Source organism: Sciurus carolinensis, chromosome 5 (assembly GCF_902686445.1).
Source record: "Sciurus carolinensis chromosome 5, mSciCar1.2, whole genome shotgun sequence".
Lineage (NCBI taxonomy): Eukaryota > Metazoa > Chordata > Mammalia > Rodentia > Sciuridae > Sciurus > Sciurus carolinensis.
This window is the reverse complement of record NC_062217.1, coordinates 74,748,652-74,764,129: the sequence shown is the minus strand read 5'-3', so window position 1 is coordinate 74,764,129 and position 15,478 is coordinate 74,748,652. Positions and strand designations below refer to the sequence as shown.

General features: G+C 38.1%; 1 pseudogene; it reads right to left on the bottom strand.

Annotated features, from left to right (window-relative positions):
• LOC124985615 (dehydrogenase/reductase SDR family member 1-like) overlaps positions 1 to 12,350 on the bottom strand; it is a 63,801-nt pseudogene extending 51,451 nt beyond the window's left edge.
• Between the last annotated feature and the right edge of the window lie 3,128 nt (positions 12,351 to 15,478).

Here is a 15,478-nt window from a genome sequence, read left to right as displayed (position 1 = left end):
AGGCCATCTACACTATGCCCATGGCCAATATCATTCTAAATGGTGAAAAACTGAAAGCGTTCCCCCTAAAAACTGGAACAAGGCAGGGATGCCCTCTTTCCCCACTTCTATTCAACATCGTCCTTGAGACTCTAGCCAGAGCAATCAGACAAACCAAAGAAATTAAAGGGATACGAATAGGAAAAGAAGAACTCAAACTATCCCTGTTCGCTGATGACATGGTTATATATTTAGAGGAACCTGGAAATTCCACTAGAAAACTTTTAGAACTCACAAGTGAATTCAGTAAAGTAGCAGGTTACAAGATCAATGCTCATAAATCCAATGCATTTTTATACATAAGTGATTAATCTTCAGAAAGAGAAACTAGGAAAACTACCCCATTCACAATAGCCTCGAAAAAAATAAAATACTTGGGAATCAATCTCACAAAAGAGGTGAAAGTCCTGTACAATGAGAACTACAGAACACTAAAGAAAGAAATTCAAGAAAACCTTAGAAGATGGAAAGATCTCCCATGTTCTTGGATAGGAAGAATTAATATTGTCAAAATGGCCATAATACCTAAAGTGCTGTACAGATTCAATGCAATTCCAATTAAAATCCCAATGATGTACCTTGCAGAAATAGAGCAAGCAATTATGAAATTCATCTGGAAGAATAAAAAACCCAGAATAGCTAAAGCAATCCTCAGTAGAAAGAGCGAAACCGGGGATATCGCAATACCAGATCTTCAACTCTTCTACAAAGCAATAGTAACAAAAACGGCATGGTATTGGTACCAAAATAGGTAGATCAATGGTGCAGCATAGAGGACATGGACACAAACACAAATAAATACAATTTTCTCATACTAGACAAAGGTTCCAAAAATATGCAATGGAGAAAAGATAGCCTCTTCAACAAATGGTGCTGGGAAAACTGGAAAACCATATGCAACCGAATGAAATTAAACCCCTATCTCTCACCCTGCACAAAACTCAACTCAAAATGGATCAAGGACCTTGGAATCAGAACAGAGACCCTGCATCTTATAGAAGAAAAAGTAGGTCCAAATCTTCAACTTGTTGGCTTAGGATCAGACTTCCTTAAGAGGACTCCCATAGCACAAGAAATAAAAGCAAGAATCAACAACTGGGATAGATTCAAACTAAAAAGCTTTCTCTCAGCAAAGGAAACTCTCAGTATTGTGAAGAGAGAGCCTAAGAGTGGGAGAATATCTTTGCCAACCATACCTCAGATAGAGCGCTAATTTCCAGAATCTATAAAGAACTCAAAAAAGTCTACACCAAGAATATAAATAATCCAATCAACAAATGGGCTAAGGAAATGAACAGACACTTCACAGAAGAAGATGTACAAGCAATCAACAGATATATGAAAAAATGTTCAACATCTCTAGTAATAAGAGAAATGCAAATCAAAACCACCCTAAGATTCCATCTCACCCCAATTAGAATGGCGATTATCAAGAACACAAGCAACAATAGGTGTTGGCGAGGATGTGGGGAAAAAGGTACACTCATACATGGCTGGTGGGGCTGCAAATTAGTGCAGCCACTCTGGAAAGCAGTGTGAAGATTCCTCAGAAAGCTTGGAATGGAACCACCATTTGACCCAGCTATCCCACTCCTTGGCCTATACCCAAAGGACTTAAAATCAGCATACTACAGAGATACAGCCACATCAATGTTCATTGCTGCTCAATTCACCATAGCCAGATTGTGGAACCAACCTAGATGCCCTTCAGTTGATGAATGGATAAAGGAACTCTGGCATATATATAGAATGGAATATTACTCCGCAATGAAGAATATTAAAATTATGGCATTTGTAGGTAAATGGTCGAAATTGGAGAATATCATGCTAAGTGAGATAAGCCAATCTCAAAAAACTAAAGGTCGAATGATCTCGCTGATAAGCGGATGAGGACATATAATGGGGGGTGGGAGGGGTTAGTGTTAGGGTTAGGGTTAGGTTTAGGGTTAGGGATAAGGAGGGTGGTAAGAATGGAGGAAAGAAGGACTGTACAGCGGTAAAAGGGGTGGGAGGGTTGGGACAGAAGGGAAAAAATAATGAATCAAACATCATTGCCCTATGTAAATTTATGATTACACAAATGGTATGCCTTGACTCCATGTACAAATAGAGAAACAACGTATCCCATTTGTATACAATAAAAAAAAAAAAATCTTCTACTGACCACAGACATCCAGGTATTAAAGGGGTGGTATCCCATTTTGATCATGATTTTCATGATTGTGGGATCCAGGAGTTTGGAGAGTGCCTCACTAGGAGGACTGGGCAAAGCAACTTCCTTGTCCCGGTTCAGCCATAGGTGCCCCATTACCTACTCTATGGTGGGCCTCAGCATGGGGTCCACCCTCGCAGGATCTCATGGATGAGGCTCTGTGCTCCCTCAGACACATGGCAGGGAATGTTATATATTCCCTCTGTGATAAGCTTCTTCAACTGCTTCCAGCTGGCTACCCTGAATGGACATCTCCTTGTGAGCATGAAGTAGAGAATGATGCCCAGGCTCCAGACGTCTGCCAGGGGCCCTCGTATCCCATTTCCTGGGTGAGTTCAACTTTGTGGCTCTGAAAGACCTCGTTATATCTACAATCAAGTCATCCGCTATTTGCTGCCCTGAACTGAGCAGCTTTCCTCCGCTGGGCCAATGCCCCTTGATGGACTGACTGTCTCATGTCATGGACAGAACAATGGAGTCAACCATCTAGGAACTGAGACCTCTGGAACTGCTAGTCCCAGAGAAGCTTTTCCTCCTCCAAGTTGTTCCTGTTGGGTGTTTTGGTCACAGAGACAAAAAGCTAATTAAAACACAGTCACACATCATTGTGTCCATCATGACAAGTATACATATGTATTTGTGTGTGTGAGTGTGTGCACGTGGTATTGGGAACTGAACCAGGTCCTTGCACATGCTGGAAAAGCTCTCTTAATATGCACCTCCCATCTGAAGGATTGGAGATTCCTGGTCTGACCAGCTCTCAATACTGTTACCTTGAGGATGAACTGTCAATGGGATTTGGGAAGGAGACAGACCTTCAAACCATAGCATGTCATAAACAAGAGCCCCGGGAGTTGGTCCCCACTAGATGTGCCCTGTGTGAAGGGAGTCCTTCAGGTTGCCCCAGAGGTCAGTAGATAGGAACTCATATCTTGATGAGGACAGGAAGATCCCTGGTAAAGCAAATTCATGACAATTATAAAAACTAGTGCTACTTTTTTTCCCTACAAGATATAAGAGAATAATGTATCAATCCACCAGTGTTTTATTCTGTGGTATTGGATAAATACCATGTGTAACACTGTAACATTAGTAACTGAGGGGAAGGGTTGGGGAGGGACTGGAGAGGTTCAACAGCCACATCTGTATGCAACTGATGTCATGTTACTATAGATTAACATCAGAGTAGCGTCTAACTCTCATGTTAGATGGAACCACCCTGGGAACCACAAAGAAATACTTGCAGAACATACCCAAAATGAGAGGTAAGGGAATTGAAATGTTTCACTACAATCACCAACTAAATAGGAGGGAAGATAATCATATAACAAGGTAAGTCATATTGAATCAAAGATTGCACTTTTCTTTTTATAAGGACAAAAGGCACTCTGAGCTAGGATCTACCCTCTTGTGTCCTTGTGTCCTTACAAGGACACAATACACACTAAAACAAGGACCATGCCTTCCTTGCCTTATAAGGACACAAGCCAACTTGAACCAAGGGCCCTGCTCTGATCTCCTTTTAAGTACCCAAACCACACTGAACTAATGGCTATGATAAACATTGGAGTCTTACACATGTTCAAACTTCTATGCTGTAAGTATCCATGTTACTATTTTTTTTTATGTTTGATTGAATTTTCCACTTTCCTTTGTTGAAAAGATTTCCTAAATTCTAATCTCTCATAAGACACAAATCAGAATTTTTGAGGAAAATTGTAACCTCAATCAGAACATGAAAAATAATTAATATTAATCCACATAATGCAAAATATGCTTTAAAGCACACCCCCAAAGTATTTAAAAATTAATAATCAAAATCAAAAATCACTTCTGCATTTGTGGAATATCTACAAAATGAAATACTGTTTAGTCATACAAAGATGAAATCCTGTCCTTTGCAACAACAAAGAGATCATTATGTTAAGTAAAATGAGCCAGGCACAGATAGGTCAACACCACAAGTTCTTACTCATATTGGAAACACAAAGATGTTGATCTCATGGAGGTTGAGAATAGTGCTTACCAGAGAATGGGGAGTGTAGAGAGGAGAAAGCAATAGGTAAATGTTGGTCAATGGGGATTAAGTTAAAGTGAGGTAGGAGAAATAAGTTCTGTTGTGCTAATTTACAGATAGATAATGTACTATTTATTTTGATAAAGTCTAACAATATGATTTTTAATGTCTTTACACAAAGAAATGATAAATATTTGCAGAGAGAGATATGATTACTATGACTGAGGAGTGGGATAGCTGGGTGAAATGTCAATTCCGTTACACGTTTTCTGAGGAATCTGCATACTGCTTTCCATAATGCTTGCACCAATTTACAGTCCCACCAGCAGTACAGGAGTGTACCTTTTCCCCCGCATCCTCACTGTTTATTATTGCTTGTATTCTTGTTAATTCTGATTGGAGTGAGATGAAATCTTAGAGTAGTTTGGTTTGCATGTAACTAGACATGTTGAACATATTTTCATATATTTTTAATTGATCATATTTTTTTAATTCATCATATATCTTCTGTGAAGTGTCTAGTCAGTTCCTTAGCCCATTTATTGATTGGGTTATTTGTTTTTTTTGGTTTTAAATTTTTTGAGTTCTTTATATATCCTGGAGATTAGTGCTCCATCTGATGTGTGTGTGATAAATATTTTTTCCCATTCTGTAGGCTCTCTCTTCATGTTATTGATTGTTTTCTTTGCTGAGAAGAAACTTTAGTTTGAATCCATTGCATTTATTGATTCTTTATTTTGTTTCTTGTGCTTTAGAAGTCTTGTAAAAGGAAGTCAGGTCCTAAGCCAAAATGATGAAGATTTAGGTCTACTTTATCTTCTGTTAGGGGCAGGGTATCCACTTTGAATTGAGTTTTGTGCAAGGTGATAGATAGGGGATTAATTTCCTTTTACTGCATATGGATTTCCAGTTTCCCCAGCACCATTTGTTGAATAGGTTATCTTTTCTCCAATGTATGTTTTTGGCACCTTTGTCTAATATGAGATAACTGTTTTTATGTGTGTTTGTTTCTGTGTCTTCAATTCTGTACCATTGGTCTTCCTGTCCATTTTGTTGCCAATACCATGCCAATTTTATTACTATAGTTCTGTAGCATAGTTTAAGTTCTGGTATTGTGATACCTCCTACTTCACTCTTCTTGCTAAGGATTGCTTTGGCTATTCTGGATCTCTTATTCTTCCAAATGAATTTCATAATTGCTTTCTCTATTTCTATGAGGTACATCATTGGAATTTTAATTAAAATTGCATTGAATCTTTATAACGCTTATGGTAGTATGGCCATTTTGACAATATTAATTCTGCTTATCCAGAACATGGGAGATCTTTCCATCTTCTAAGGTTTTCTTTAATTTCTTTCTCTAGTGTTCTGTAGTTTTCATTACAGAGGTCTTTCACCTCTTTTGTGAGATTGATTCCCAAGTATTTTATTTTTTTGAGGCTATTGTGAATGGGGTAGTTTTCCTAATTTCTCTTTCAGAGGAATCATTACTGATGTTCAGAGATGCATTAGATTTATTGGTATTAATTTTATATCCTGCTACTTTGGTGGACTCATTCATTAGTTCTAGAAATTTTCTGGTGGAATTTTTTTGGATCCTCTAAATATAGAATAATGTCATCAGCAAATAGTGATAGTTTGAGTTTTCCTTTACCTATTCATATCCCTCTAATTTCTTTTGTCTGTCTAATTACTCTGACTAAAGTTTCAAGGACTATGTCGATTAGAAGTATCGAGAGTGGGCATCCCTGTCATGTTCCAGTTTTTAGAGTGAATGGCTTTCAGTTTTTCTCCATTTAGAATGATGTTGGCCTTGCCTTATAAGAGATAACTTTTACAATGTTGAGGTATGTTTCTACTATCCCAATTTTTTTAGTGTTTTGAACATGAAGGGTCCTGTATTTTGTCAAATGCTTTTTCTGCATCTATTAAGATGATCTTATAATTCGTATCTTTAAGTCTACTGATGTGATGAATTACATTTATTGATTTCTGGATGTTGAACCAACCTTACACCCCTGGGATGAAGCCCAGTTGATCATCATGCACTGTCTTTTAATATGTTTTTGTATTGGTTTTGCCAGGATTTTATTAAGAAGTTTTGCATTTATGTTCATCAGGGATATTGGTCTGAAGTTTTTTTATCCCTTGATGTGTCTTTGGCTGGTTTTGGCATTACAGTGATATTAGCTTCATAGAATGAGTTTAGAAGTGTTCCCTCCTTTTCTATTTCATGTAATACTTTGAGGAGTATTGGTATTAGTTCTTCTTTTAAGGTCTGGTAGAATTCTGTTGAGAATCTGTCTGGTCCTAGATTTTTCTTGGTTGGTAGACTTTTGAAAGCATCTTACATTTCATTGCTTGATATTGATCTGTTTAAGTTTTGTATGTTCTCCTGATTCAGTTTGGGTAGACCATGTGTCTATAGAAATTTGTTGATGTTTTTGAGATTTTCTATTTTATTGGAGTATAAATTTGCAAAGTAGTTTCTAATTATCTTCTGCATTTCAATAGTTTCAATTGTGATATTTCCTTTTCATCATAAATTTTAGTAATTTGAGTTTTCTCTCTCCTACTCTTCATTAGCGTGGCTAAGGGTTTATCAATTTTATCTATTTTATCTATTTTTATTTACTGGTTTTTGGTCATTTTTTTTTTCATTTGTTTCTTTTGTTTCAATTGAATTGATTTCAGCTCTGATTTTAATTATTTCTTGTCTTGTACTAATTTTGTTGTTGATTTATTCTTCTTTTTCTAGGGCTTTGATATTTAATGTTAGGTCATTTATTTGTTTACTTTTTATTCTTTTAGTGAATGAGCTCAATGAAATGAACTTTTCTCTTAGCACTGCCTCCATAGTATTCCAGAATTGGTATGTTGTATCAGTATTCTCATTTACCTCTAAGAATTTTTATTTCCTCCCTGATGTTTTCTGCTATTAATATATCATTCGATAGCATATTATTTAGTGTCCAGATGTTGGAATAGCTTCTATTTTTTATTTTATCATTGATTTTTAATTTCTTTCCAGTACTATCTGATAGAAGGCAGGGTAGTATCTCCATTTTTTTTGTATTTGCTAAGAGTGACTTTGTGGCATTATGTATGGTCTATCTTAGAGAAGAATCCATGTGCTGCTGAGACAAAAAGTGTATTCACTCATTGATGAATGGAATATATCGATTGTATTATTGAGTTCTATAGTTCTTTTGTTTATTTATTTATTTATTTTTTTTTCTTTTTCCAAAAGATCTAACCAGTGGTAAGAAAGGTGTTTTAAAGTCACCCAGTATTATTGTGTTATGGTCTATTTGATCCTGAAGTTGAGAAGGGTTTGTTTGATGTATGCAGATGCTCCATTGTTTGGGGGATAAATATTTACGATGGTCTTGTTGATGTATGATTCCCTTAAGCAGTATGAAATATCCTTCTTTATCCCTTCTGAATAACTTTGGCTTGAAGTCCACTTTATCTAATATGAGGATGGAAACCCAGGATTTTTTTTTAGTAGTTCATGGGAGTAACATGTTTTTTACCATCATTTCACTTTCAGTCTGTGGATGTATTCCTATGAGATGGATCTCTTGAAGGCAGCATATTGTTGGGTCTTTTTTTTTATCCAATATGCCAGTCTATGTCTTTTGATTAATGAATTTAGGGCATTAGCATTCATGGTTATTATTCAGGTATGATTTGTATTCCTGGTAATTTTGGTTTATTTTTGGTTTTTCACTTGACTTGATTTATCCTTTAATTGACTTTTTCTTTAGTGTAGTTGCTCCCTTTGTTGATTTTTATTATTTTTCATTTACTCCTCATGAAATATTTTGCTGAGAATATTCTATAGTGCAGGCTGTTTAGTCAATTTTTTTCATCATCAAATCTGAAGCTTATTTTTCCTGGATATAAGATTCTTGGTTGGCATCCATTTTCTTTCAGAGCTTATTATATGTTGTTCTAGCAACTCCTATCTTTGAGGGTCCAGGTTGAGAAATCTACTGAGATATGAATTGACTTTCCCCTATATGTAATCTGATACTTTCTCTTGTGCGCTTTAAAATTCTCTTATTTTTTATGCCAGGTATTTTCATTAAAATGTGCCTTGGTGTGTATCTGTTTTAATTGTGTACATTTGGTGTCATTTAAGCCTCTCATATTTGATTTTCTGTTTCATTCTTCAGGTTTGGGAAATTTTATGATGTTATGTCATTTAAAAGATTGTGCATTTCTTTGGTTTGTATTTCTGTGCCTTCCTCTATCCTGATAATTCTTAAATTTGGTCTTTTCAAGTTATCCCACAATTATTGGGGCTTCTGTTCATAGTTTCTTACCATCTTCACTGTGTGGTCATCTTTGTTTTCAAGATTATATATTTTGTCTACATTGCCTGGGGTTCTGTCATCCAAGTGATCTAGTCTGTTGGTGATATTTTCTATTGAGTTTTTAATTTGGTTTGTTTCCTTCATTTCAAGAATTTCTGTTTGTTTCTTTTTCAGAATCTCTATCTCTTCATTGAAATAATCTTTTGCTATCTGCATTTGCTCTCTTATCTCTTTATTGAGGTGATCTTTTGTTGCCTGGATTTATTTTCTTATATCATCCTTTACTTCACAGATCATTTTAACTATGTACATTCTGAACTCCTTCTCTGACATTACGTCTACTGTGCTATCAATGGATTCTATTATTGTAATATCTTCATTTGTTTGGGGCTCTTTCTCCCCCCCCCTTTTTTTTTTCATGTTTGTGTGTCTTCCCTTCTATCAGTGTGTATTTGATGTATTACAGTTTCTACCCTATAGGTTTATAGTATCCCTGCTGGTTTCCAATACCTTGCCTTTAAGGGGTAGATCGATAATAACAAAACCCAATGTAAATAATATGCAACTTTAAACCAAATAGCCCCTATTACAGTTTTGTCACAATAAACAGAAATGATGTGTTCAATTATTTTCTACAATATAAAAAATATGTTTGCAATAGTCTACAGTTTTTAATGGTGGACAGGGAAAGATTGGGGGTGTGTGAGATGTGATGTTTATGAGATAGGAGGTGAGAATATAGAGGTATTAGTTCATAGGATGAGTGAAGAAGATTCAAAAGAAGTTGACTGTGAGCAGGAGACAAGAGAGAAAGAGACTCTGGGGAAACAGATAAGTGAGGGGATAATAGAGAGAGTCAAAAAAAGAAAAGTGTAAAAATAAAATAATATACAACAGAACTGTAATATACTATTCAAAAATCCCATTCCTCATAGCCTGATGCATCAGAAGTACATGATTTCAATAATGTTGGGTATGTGACAGGGAAAAGAAAAAGGAAAAAAAATCTCAGAGAAAAATTGGACAATTGTTTCTCTTGGAGTTCAATATCTTCTCTCCTTCTCATTCAATAGGTGGGTGTTTTAGTCAAGGTTCTCTAGAAGAACAGAACCAACAGAAAGTATGATCATAAAAAGGGGATTTATTAGATTGGCTTACACGACCAGAGGTTGAATAGTCCAAAATGGCTGTCTTCAGCTGGAGAGCTAGAAGAATCAGCAACTGTACAGTCCACGAGACAAATGCCCCAGAACAAGAAAGATTAACAGTGCTACCCTAGTCCAAGATCAAGGCTCTGGAAGCTACCTAGAGAATCACTGGAAGAGTCTGCTTTGGAAGAGTGAAGATGAGAGTCTGATTTCCTAAGAGATAGAAGCAGCAATCAATTGCCTGTTCATGAAGAGCTGAGATTGTATCCTATATCTTCTTTCTTGTTCTTCCAGCTTTATTCCATCCTACTGGGGGGTGCTGCCCCTACTTAGGGAGGATCTCCACTTCAGTTCCTATCCCACATTCCAATCATTCCTAGACATACCCTCATTGACACACCTAGAAGCCTCTTAATCCAATCAAGATAACAGTTCTAATTAACCATTACAGTGGGGTTGTCTGGAGTTTGCTGGTAACTCCAAGCTCAGGATGGTGAAGATTACTAGGGTGGGTGGGTTAGATTTGGAGGCGGGACACCTGGATGTGGAGTATAGCAATTACCAGTCCCCCTGGAATACTACACCCCAGGAATCACCTTTGGGGTTCACTTGTGTGATGCAAAAACCTGGTCTTAGTCCCTCATAATGCTGTGAACACCATAATTCCCGAACTTTAATTTAACCTCTAAATTGTATCTCTCCTGCCCCCACCTTTTCAACTTACCCATCAGGAACCTCTCTCTGGAGGTCCTGGGGACTGAGTGCCAGGATCTGTGCCCCTGTCATGAAATGCTATTCTATAAGGGGCTGATCAGGACCAGGTGTTGAGACCTGCGGGTCAGCCACAGAGCTGCAAGTGTTTGTCTAGGTGGTGGCTAGCGGGGTGGGTTGGAAGACTGGGGATTGAGAAGCCAGAGGATCCTGTTGATTGTCAAACCAGTGGGACCAGGTGGATGGTAGATGTTATATTTGGGAGGGAGTCCGGGACCAGGTTGGTGTCAGGTCCCACTAGTGCCACCTGAGTTAGTCCTAGGATTCCTGAGGGTGCTGGGCTGGTTCTCTGGTGGAGCCAGGATCAAGATGCCCTCAAAATCTCTTCCTACCTACTGATCCTGTGCAGGCTCTCTTCTGTTTCTACAACAATATGGTGGCTATTAGCACACCTAGCAAGGATACCTCACATGTCACCAAGCCTGCAGCAACCTTGGTGATATTCTTCCAGGTCCTGGCCGTTGTCCCTAGATGGAAGTGGTCATGTCCCTAGCTGTTGGTGATGGCAGCATCAATCCTGTAGGTACCTTGATGTTGGACTTCCAGGTCCCAGCAGATGTCCCAAGATAAAAGCTGCCCCAACTAACGATGGCAGTGGTGGTGATATTGAAGCCAGAATTAAGGACAGGTAGTTAGTGTAGAAATAGGGAATCGGGTCAATTCGAGGAAATGAAGCCATGAAGCCATCTGCCTTTGGAAGTTGGAGACTGCCCCTGGAAGAATGGAATGTCAAAGATCTCCGGAGCCCATTGATGACCAAATTTACCTGCCTTTATCAAGGACTGCAAGCAAGGAGCTGCTAATTAATGCCCCCTGGGCCCTTATCTGCCTGAATCACCTTGGCCCTCCCCCTGCCCATGGTTTCTCAGTAATGCAAAACCAGGCCTAGTCACGTAGGCAGGAAGGAGAGAGATAAGGGGGGAACTGGAGAACAAAAGAGACTTTAACCTATAAAAGATGTAGGGTGCGCTCACTTCTGGGGACTTTAGAACATCAGCCATGGCCCCCTTCTCCCTGCCGGGAGAAGTCTGTATTATTCCCTTTAAATAAACCTGCTTAATATGCTTGCCTTGGTGTGCTTCTCTAGTGCTTAATCTTCAACATTAGAAGAAGCAGAACTCATCACCGGTAAACGGCGGTATCAATATCGCCGTTTACCGGTGATGAGTCCTGCTTCCTCAGGTGTTGAAGTATAATGCCAGAGAAGCACGCAGAGGCAATCGTAGAGTAGAAAGTAAGCTTTATTAAAGAAAAGTAAAGGCAGACTTCTCCCTGGTGGAAAAAGGTGCCCCAAAGGTGGACTCCATCAGATTGAGCAAATCTTGTCCTTTTCATAGGTTTTATTCTCCCATTCTTTCACCCTTATCTCTTTTCCTTCCTGCCTATGTGATTAGGCCCAGTTTTGCATAAAGTGAGAAGCAATAGGCAGGGGGAGGGCTAAGGTGATTCCCCAGGTAAGGGCCCAGGGGGCATTAATTAGCATCTCCTTGCCTGTTGTCCTGACAAGGGCAAGTAAATTTGGTTATCAATGGGCTCTGCAGGTCCTTGACATTCCATTCTCCCAGGGTGGTCTCCAATTTCCAGAGGCAGATGGCTTTCATGGCCCCCATTTCCTCCATCTGACCTGATCCCCTATTCCTACACTAACTGCCTGTCCCCAATACTGGCTTCAGTGGCAGTGGGGTAACCCAAGACAGTGGCAGAGGTGTCTCAAGATGGAGGTGACCTTTCAGAGATGGGGCTGTGAGGGCAGGCTGTGGGTTGGAGTTGGGTGACCTGTTCAGAGATGCAGCGCTGGTGGGTGGTGGTGTGGGAGGCAGTTGCCTCCAGGCCCGATCCATTGTCACAAGGTGGAGGCTACTATGTGGAGGGGGCTATGGCAGTGGCTGCAGTCTCCCAAGATGGAGACAGGCCAGGGGAGCCACACATTGGTAGATGAGGAGTTGCAACTCGGTGGTTCCACCACGTGGCAGGTGGGCAGTCCCTGTCCAGTGACTTTTTATAATGCCTCCTGGATCTCAGAAACAACCTTTATGTATCCTATTAGTTTATTATAAAGGATATTATAAAGATAGAAATAAATAGCCAGAATAAGCACACATTGGGTCTTCAGCACAAGAGTTTCTGTCTTTGTGGAGTTGTTCTGGAATCCATTATGTAGGGGTTTTTATATAGGTTTCATCAAACATGGATGACAAATTAAACCAATTTCTAGCCCATCTCCCCTCTACAAAATTTCTAATACAAAAGTACTAAAACTCTTGCAATTTCCTGCATGTTAAAGGTGATAGGAATATCTTTTGTTCCAATGTGGTAACTGGCAACTGAGAGAGCTTCAGGATGTGGAGAGGAGATGGGCTGAAAATTGGCTTCATTTGTCATCCATATATGATGAAACCTATATAAAAAAATCCTACATGATGGATTCCATAGCACTTCCAGGTTAGTGAATGCACTCATGTGCTGGGAAGATGGTATGTAACAACATATTTTCTTATTTTCTGAGAAAGAAAATACTCATAGAAAGGGTTAATAGTAGAGCATTTGTGTTGCATTCATTTGGAATTTGAACTCAGGATCTCTTGTACCTGAAGGAAGAATCATATCCATAGACCATGTATAATGAAAAAGAACCAATTAGGAAAAAAAAGAAAAAAGAAAGAAAGAAGAAGAGGAAAGAAAGAACAACAAAATAATTAATTTATAAAAGTTAATGACAATTTCTTGCAGGAAACCATCCATGAGCAGTAATTAAAACCAAGTTTGGCAAACCATTAGACACAGAAATCTGACTTTCAGGAACTGGCAGTCTAAGAAGGCCTGAAGTATGGTTTCCATGTAGAGTGGTTCACCACAGGAATTTGCATGTTCTATATGTGTCACATGACCTGCTAGAGCAAAATGACTTCCTTCAGTCCTTCCTGTTTCTCACAGAAGAATCTGGTCCTGGCACCCCTTTCACCTGTACAGCTATAAATAAAGCAAAGGTGGGCTCTTCCATTTTTGTTAGAGCCATTTCTTAGCATGGCTCAATCCTTCATGTCCCCTGATTCTAAAGAGATAATTGTCTCCTGTGTTTTTTTCTATTAAATAAGTTTCTTAATTAATTTATGGCCAGCCCATCCCTCCAACTGAAACCCTTTCCTTCACCCACACTGGACGTGTGACGAGAATTTTTGACTTGCCATATTAAGAAATCTTCTGATGAGGTAATAGGATACCTTAAAATACTCTTTTAAAATGTCTCTGCTGTCATGTATAATTAAAAAGAACAAATAAAAAATGTTAATAAAAGAACAAAACAACCTCTCCCCAAAAAAACAAAAATGTTTCTTTGTGTGAAAATCATTCAGCCTGCACCACATATTCTGATAAATGATCCTTTAATGATCTTTTAATGTTGCAGAGGCAGTCCAAAGCTGCCATGACTTGGGCTCAGTTGACTTCTAGTCCCTGTACAGTTCGATTGCTATAGTGAACCTACACTTTTGGCTTAGTTTTAATGGAATGGCATTTTTCAAATGCAGCTCCATCAATTTCAGGCCCCAAACCCTAGATATCAATCCTAAACTTAGACTCAGACATAAGCTTCTTATATCTTATTTATAATGATATCTACTTCTCCAGTCACGTTATTTTTTTCTGACTTATTATTTGTTTGTATGTGTGATTTCCAAAATTGAATACTTTTGCCAGCTCATTTCTCACACTGAAGACAAGTTCCTGGATATGAAGAAGTGTGAGTACCAGGACCAAGCATGTAATTAATTACATTTCTCCTTATCCCTTCTAGTTCTCAATATGCTAAGTTGTTGATATAGGAAGCAGAGAGAAATAAAGTTAATAAGTATGCATTCCTTCAAATAAGGAGGGAGGAGCTGTATCACTGAATTAAGCATGAAATGGAGTAAGGAACAAAAATTTTTCAGCAGTTTTGCTACATGACTAACTTCAGCTGTATATATATCTTCCTATTACTTCCCCACAGATTTAGTCTGAGGACCCATGAAGATTTGTGGAGCAGAAACACCTACTCTGAATCTCTGTACCTTGTACAATACTAGTTACTGCACATGAAACGGTGTGGATAAAGAACATATCAAATAAAATTTGTAACACATTAACTTCATCTAGATAAAAATAGGTACCCAATGGGTAATAATCTTTTACTGTTCACCAATCACAGGTTATTTTTTCTCAATTCATATTGAGTTGGAGGCCAAACTTCCTGGAGTTTGAACTCTGGTTCCCCAACTTACTTCTTGTATGATAATTGACAAGTTCTCAACCTCAGCTTCTCACATACCAGCAGAAAAATAATAGCAAATTCTCATAAAGTTCAAAATGTTAAAATATAATTACATTTCTTTTGTAATTCTCTTATCTACTTTTAAGAATGAACATTTAATGTTACAAATTTTTTTTTTTTTTTTTTTTTTTTTTTTTTTTGTAGTGCTGGGGATTGAACCCAGGGCCTTGTGCTTGCAAGGCAAGCACTCTACCAACTGAGCTATATCCCCAGCCCACTTAATGTTACAAATTTTACAAAACATACATAATATGAGAGGCTGTGGATAAGTGAGCAACCACAGCACTCTCTCCTTTGGTAATTAAGATTGAACTACTTAATTGAAGGACTTGAGGTATGATGCAAAACATGCTATGATGTTATTGCTGCTGCTGCTGATGATCATGAGAACAAAGTCATTTTCTACTGGGTGGGGGTTACTTCAAATTTATTATGCTGTCCTTTCTATTAATTTATGTCAAAAAAAAGATGGTCATACATGCTTTTCAGTTTCCATCTTTTAGAACTTAAAGGAAAACTAGAAGGAGGGATATAAACTCAGTTGGGAAGTTCTGTTGTAACTTTTTATATGCAGTAAGCTGCATTCTTCTGTGAAAATAATAAGGAATATTCCATATTAAATCTAGCAATTCATCTGGTTGTTACAGTGAAAAACAGAAG